Below are 7,311 nucleotides of genomic sequence, written 5' to 3'. Positions count from 1 at the left end.
TAACTGACTCAAAAACCTCTCAAAACTAACTCTCAAAAACTGGAAAGCTAATAAAGCACAACCGAATTGGGATATTCTTTACAAAATTGAGCAGTGCTTGTCCAAGCAGGAATAACTTTCGGATATTGTGGTATCAAATAAAGTTCGATGACTTCGGTCTATGTGCCTTTATTGAATATAGACCTCTTTCTGGAATCATAGACATTTATTGGCAACTACTCCAAAAGTGTATCTTTAGACACACATTATATACAGACACATAAAACTGCAAAATGTAAAGAAGGGCGTAAGATGCTTTGAGCTTGGGGAGGTGGTGGGGTGAATTATCGGATGGTCTAATACCACTTGGTCTACTTATCAGTTCGTCCAACTTCACATAGTCTAAACCCATTTCGTCTACAACCAGTTCGTCTAATATCCAATTCGTCTAATTTCCACTTGGTCTAATTTTTATTTCTTCTAATTGTCATATGGTCTAATTTCCACTTGGTCTAATATCCATTTGGTCTAATGACCACTTGGTCTAATAGCCAAATGGTCTAATGACCACTTGGTCTAATAGCCAAATGGTCTAATGGCCACTCGGTCTAATAGCTAAATGGTCTAATGCTCACTTGGGCTAATCGTCACTTGGTCTAATTTTCATTTGGTCTAATTCACACTAGGTCTAATGTCCATTTATTCTTGCATAGCATCATTCATTATTATTTATTTGATCTAGAATTAACAAATATGGTAATGGACAAATAAATACACCATGCATCAGTTAATACATGCCGCCAGGATCCGGAGGGGTAGAGCCGCGGGGTAGGGCTGGTGGGCGCAAAACCTCACCGTGGAGGACTATCGATGAATTATTCTAGTGAATTATTCTAATCAAATATAATTCTTATAATTAGGCTTATACATCCATTATAGATGATGATGAAAATCATATCATACTCATAACCATTATCATCTCATGTACATTTTACAGAACAATAAGTTGGGGACCATATACTATAGCAATGGTCGAATGGCGGAGTTTCATCAGAATAGTATTATTATGAAGAAAGGAACGAAAATATAATGTAATTGATTGTGTGGATACGTATCTGGTTAACATGTTTATGCCTCTTATAAATTATTGTTATGCACCATTACCAACGATATCTGAATAAGCAAATAATTATCGGGATAATTATGCAGTTTGGGGGATTCCAAAAGTTACAAAGCCATTAGATCATGTATTTGTTATGAATATTTTGTTTAGTTAATAGTAAGTTTGGAGGCAGATAACAGACCAGTTAGATATAGTTTGATAACACTATACAGGTTTATTGGGTTCCATCTTGGGAGCAGCCATTACTCATTCTAACCTTCTTCGTAAAAAGTGGTCACGTGTAATAACATAGTATAGTCTAAGGCCTTGCAGGCCTTTATCAGTTATCACCACTAGTAGTCATTCATTATCTACTCATTCTTTTTTTTTTTTGTCTTCTTCGCCTCCTCCTTAAAATAGATTGGCAGGGTTCCCAGCCCATCAGGGAAATCAAGAAATCAGGGATTTTAAAAAACATTTTCCAGTCAGGGAAAAATCAGGGAATTACCTCAAATCAGGGGAAAATGCCTCAATAAATGAGGGCAGAATCAGGAAACATTAATTGAATGACAGTTTATGGTGTAGCTTCTTTGACTACAGTACAAGTACTGGTACTATATGATTAAAAATAATAATACATGTATATATATACAAATAATATACGTAATCAACTGCAACATCTTAGAAAACACGATTAACTGGGAATGGGTATTATCGGAAATTTTAAAATCTTATTTTTTCCACCCCTATGATCGTATATTAGCGTTATTTCACAGAAAATAGGAAATTTTATTGTTTTTTCACCAAAACCTTAAAAAAATCCCCATTAACAGACACAAAAAAATCACCCAATATTTTTTTTTCATCCCCACATTTTCAAAATTTGGGGATGGAAATATACGTCACTCTTACTGTACTCAAATATCGAGGGGCGCACGTGTGAAGATTCGAAGCCGGCGCGCGGAAAGTAACTTTAAAATTTTCACCAGAAAATTGAAAACAAGTCACCAAACTTAGACTAAGTGGCATGTAGACGAAATGAATGTTAGACTATCTGGAAATTACACAAAGTCGAAATTAGCCGAAGTGGAAATTAGACCAAGTGAAAATTAGCCGAAATGGAAATTAGACCAACTGCACATTAGACCAACTGAATAATGGACCAAGTGTGGATTAGACCAACTGCAATATAGACCAAATGAATAATGGACCAAGTGACGGTTAGCCCAACTGGGCATTAGACCAATTGACTATTAGACCAAGTGGTCATTAGACCAATTGGCTTCTAGACCAAGTGGTCATTAGACCAATTGGCTATTAGACCAAGTGGTCATTAGACCAAAAGAGAATTGGACTTAGTGGGTTTAGCCTGAATGTTGTTATCCCATCTGATGATTAGACCAAGTGATATTAGACCAACAGTCAGTAAACTATAAGGTATTTTGAATATCAGCTGTTGAAAGCAGATAAAGGGGTGCCAAGTTTGTTTTGCTTGCCAGTGTCGGAACTCCTCTGCCTCAGCGGGAGGGTGCACGTGCACCCCGACCCCTCTGGCCTATATACGCCCTTGGTAAACATGGCAATTAAAGAACCTGTAAAGGCAAACACTTCATGGACTTTAGATGGGTGTATGGCAAGCCATATGACCCATAAAGGCGATAAACTTAGTTTTTCGCCGAAAAACCTAGTTTTTCGCCGAAAAACCTAGTTTTTCGCCGATAAACTTAGTTTTTCGCCGATAAACTTAGTTTTTCGCCGATAACCTTAGTTTTTCGCCGATAAACTTAGTTTTTCGCCGATAAACTAAGTTTATCACTTGAAAAACTAAGTTTATCAAGAAAAACTTAGTTTTTCGTTTGATAAAGAGGGTTTCTTTTCATAAACTTAGTTTTTTACTTGAAAAACAGAGTTTCTCAAAAAACTCTGTTTATCAATCGAAAAACTTAGTTTTTCAAGCGATGAACATAGTTTTTTGATAAATTTAGTTTTTCTCTTGAAAAGCAGAGTTTCTTGAAAAACTAAGTTTTTCGACTGATAAACAGAGTTTTTCTAGATAAACTGAGTTTTCAAGTGATAAACTTAGTTTATCGGTGAAAAACTAGGTTTTTCAAGCGATAAACTTAGTTTTTCAATTTTGATTTTGATTATCTCAGTTTTTCAATTTCGAAAAACTAGGTTTTTCGATTTTGATAAACTAGGTTTTTTTGCAATTCGAAAACCAAGTTTTCGAAATTGAAAAACCTAGTTTATCACTTGAAAAACTTAGTTAATCAAATAATTCTGTTTATCAAATGAAAAACTCAGTTTATCGCTCGATAAACTGAGTTGTTCATATTTTAAAATGAAAATCTAAGTTTATCACTCGAAAAACCTAGTTTTTCAATGAAAAACTCAGTTTTTCGACGATAAACTGAGTTTATCGCCTAAATGGGTCAAATGGCTCGTCATATGGGTGTGTCTGTGTGAGGGTCGAAAACACAAGCGTAAATTCATCAACAGAAGAGATGACTTGAACTATCATACTGTATGATGTAAATATGTAAATACGACTAATTGCTAGTTTGAATCTTTTTTTTTAATTAGCAGTTTCCAGATTAAGATAACTTGAAATCATGATGTTGCGTTTCATCTAGCACTAGAATTTTACTTTACTAGTTGTGACTTTACATCAATGCTTCCATGTTTTTAAATTCACAGGAACACAAACCTTGTTATCATTTGATATCTTTTTATTTAAATTTATTGTGTTATGTTTACTTGATCGCTGTATATATATATATATATATATATATATATATATATATATATAAATGTGCATATATATATATATATATATATATATATATATATATACATATATATATATATATATATATATATATCTATATATATATATATAATGTAGTCCTATTGAGAATGTTTATTTGAAACAGATTAATGCACTCTCTCTTGCTTTAAATTATTGTATCCATTGCAAAGTCTCGACAAACTTACTTTTTATGGTATGGTGATAAATATCTGTCGAAATAGTATCCGTATGTACGTTTAAATTTGAAATTTGGCACTAACGAAGAATGGCCTACTTTATACTCTAGGATTGTGGGATTTAAGTTGAGCTAGTATCCTATGTCAGACGGTTAATGTATTTTTAGGAAAACTTTTATTAACAAAATATATTTACAGGGAGCCTAAATCGGCGAATCAGAATTGTTTTTTGTTTGTTTATTTGTTGACGTTTTAAATTGTATTCAGCTTGACTATGGCTTGAACACATTAAGCTTATACAAGAAGTCCCTTTGCATAACTTGCATCTCAGATACCCACTGCTGTTATATGTATATTCATATACCTCAGCTAGAGTCTATAGCTAGTGCATATCATGTCAAAATCTATATCACAGAATTAGATTTTCATTTTAAAAAGGTGAAATTCTGTGCTCGTTCGCAGGCTTGCTTCATGCCACTGATCATTTTCTAGGCCTGTAAGTTTTGGCGCCGTAAAATATCCCTTGCCTTGGCTGACCGGGTGCCCCCGAAATTTGAAATTTCGGCTCAGTATTGCTGTCATCTCCCTCCCCACTGCTCGGACCCAATTTACGTCACTACATGGTACCAGGTAGTTGTTCTTAAAACTGTGCTGAGGCCTATTGAAAAAATAGCCTACAGTTACACTTCGCGCTCAATTTATATGTCGTCTTTTTACCACTAAAGATCGCTTTGCTCGCTCGCAACATATATCAGTGTACTGTGTGAGGACCAGGACCTAACGCAATAAGGCCTTGGCGTATTAAGGTCTATATAGGCCTATTTAATTATACTTTCCTCAGGCAGTAATATGCCAAGTATATAGCAAAAAATCCACCTTTTCATGATTTCAATTTTCTCCACCCCGCCATCATCCCGCTGTCTTATAATAAATAAATCAGGGCCCCGTCTTACAAAGGGTTACGATTGATCCGATTAATCGCAACTATGGACGGCCACCAAAGTCAACATATAGAATGCATGTTTTTTTTTTTTTTTTTTTCTAGATATGAATGTATATCCATAAATTCATTGATTTCTTGACAATTTGGTGTGATCGCCTTTGTTTACAAAGGAAATTTTGCAAATTTCCTGTATAAAAAATTATGACACTGATGGATTTCCATAGAGTGACGATTGATTGGATCAATCGTAACTCTTTGTAAGACGGGGCCCAGAAGTGCTGCATAATAAGCACTTCTGATTTATTTCGGTCGATAGAGGTCGTAGGTTTAAAATCGCCTGCATGATGGTGCCATGAGCCTAATTACATCAGGAGGGCTAAAGATATTCGTTCGACCCAACCCATTCGAATTTTTTCAATTCAAGCTGATTGACAAAAGTGTATGAATATGATTCAAAATGTAACACTGATTCTAGAAATGGTAACTACTGAACTTCCTTTGACCAAATTGGCAAGATATATCAATGATTTGGAACTATTTTTTGACTGGCGGAAGAATTGGGGCTATTTTACTGTTTCAGTTGATGAATTTGATCCCATCATAGTTATCTTCATAAATGGCGATTTATTTTTAAAATGAGCTGGCTACGATACCCTTCTCTGGTCAGATATGGAATGTCAGATATATATCCTATCCAAAGGTAGTAAACATTCGACCCTCTAATTTCACATTTAATTTTTATGAATTTTTCAAAAGTGCCATTTTAACACACAAGTCTATGGGGAATGTTTTATGCGCTTGACACCTGATATGCCGCGCCGCCATATCCACGTATATGCATTTATTGTAGGCCTATGACGTCCAGTCCGTTGTGTCTGGAGTTACAAATTTCAGCATAATCGGTTCAAGCCCAATGTTGTAAGTAAACCGAAGACAATATTTATAGATCTATATTTTTATGTAACTAAATGAATGAAGCCGGCATTATCGTGATATTGGGAACCACCGTTCACTTCATACAGCAGCGATTTATTCATTTAAACGCACTGTTCCCTATTTCCACCTCCATTCACTTTGTACACAAGTGGGCACAGATGAGTATTACAGACCCCCATTCACTCACGTGTTATATCATAGCTCATCAAAAAATCATTAAAAATCAATCCCTCGATAGATTTTGCCTTAATTCACTGACATTAGTCACAATTAACAGTACATTAAGACTTGATATGTTAATCAGGTACTTGCCCAGCTCAATCAAAAGTTAAATGGCCTGAAATAAGACTAGCCATAATTTCGGCCAGTTCATTGCCAGAAAAACCAGAACTGCATTGTGGGTTATAATAATTAAAATGAAATACAAAAATGCAGTCTAGCCTCCCCAAACGCCTTAATTATAAAAGAGTATGAACATAGCATTATCTCTATCGTTTTTCTTTTGATATACAAACATTTGATCTATTTTTAATGAATTATTTTAATCAATAAAGTCATGTGATCTTTACTTACGCCTGTCCGACATGCTTTGCGCGCAGATGAATTACTCTCGTGTGCCCTATACTGAGGGTCAAATGACAAAAAGTCAAAAATTTTGGTCTCTAAAGAAAGAGTGGGTTCTCCTGAAGAGATTGGTACCTTGCATTCAATACCTAATCTGACTAAACGTGTTAAAAGAAAAGAAAACGTCTCATTAGACACCCCTCATTTTAATGTAAAAATGCAGTGTTCCATTCATATATTTTGTGCGCTTTTACAAATTCTACTTGCTTCTGTGCTTGATGTCCATCAATGAGCTAAATATAAATTGTGTGGATTTACAACTTCTTGTTTACATGTTTAATTTTGTTTGAGGTGATTTGTTACCTTTGTATTCGCATAAAAATAAACAAAGTAAATCAAAGAAAATTGATAACAAACAAAGAGTGAAAGCATTTATTTTGCTCATTTTGCCTCTCTTCCTCATTATAACCGTTAATTTGGAGGAAGAAGGGGGGGCGGGGTACTATAGGCATCAACCCCGCCCTGCTTACAAGCCAGGAGGATGAGGTATGTACCACGACTCAGCTCCACCCTCCCCCCTTCCTCCCGTAGCTTTCAACGAAGTGAATAGTATTCAAGTGCGCAATCTATGATGTATAACATCTGACCGAGACAAGTTTATGTATTTTAATGTTTTCTTCATCTTTCTTTCTCTGTGTGCTCTAAATATTGAAAATAGGAATCCTGATGATAATTAGAAGTTATTTATCATTTTGAAATCCCTACTTATTTCATTTCACACTCTCAAACCAACTAGATTTGA

This window comes from Lytechinus pictus, chromosome 10 (assembly GCF_037042905.1).
Source record: "Lytechinus pictus isolate F3 Inbred chromosome 10, Lp3.0, whole genome shotgun sequence".
Classification (NCBI taxonomy): domain Eukaryota; kingdom Metazoa; phylum Echinodermata; class Echinoidea; order Temnopleuroida; family Toxopneustidae; genus Lytechinus; species Lytechinus pictus.
This window is presented reverse-complemented; position numbering follows the sequence as displayed.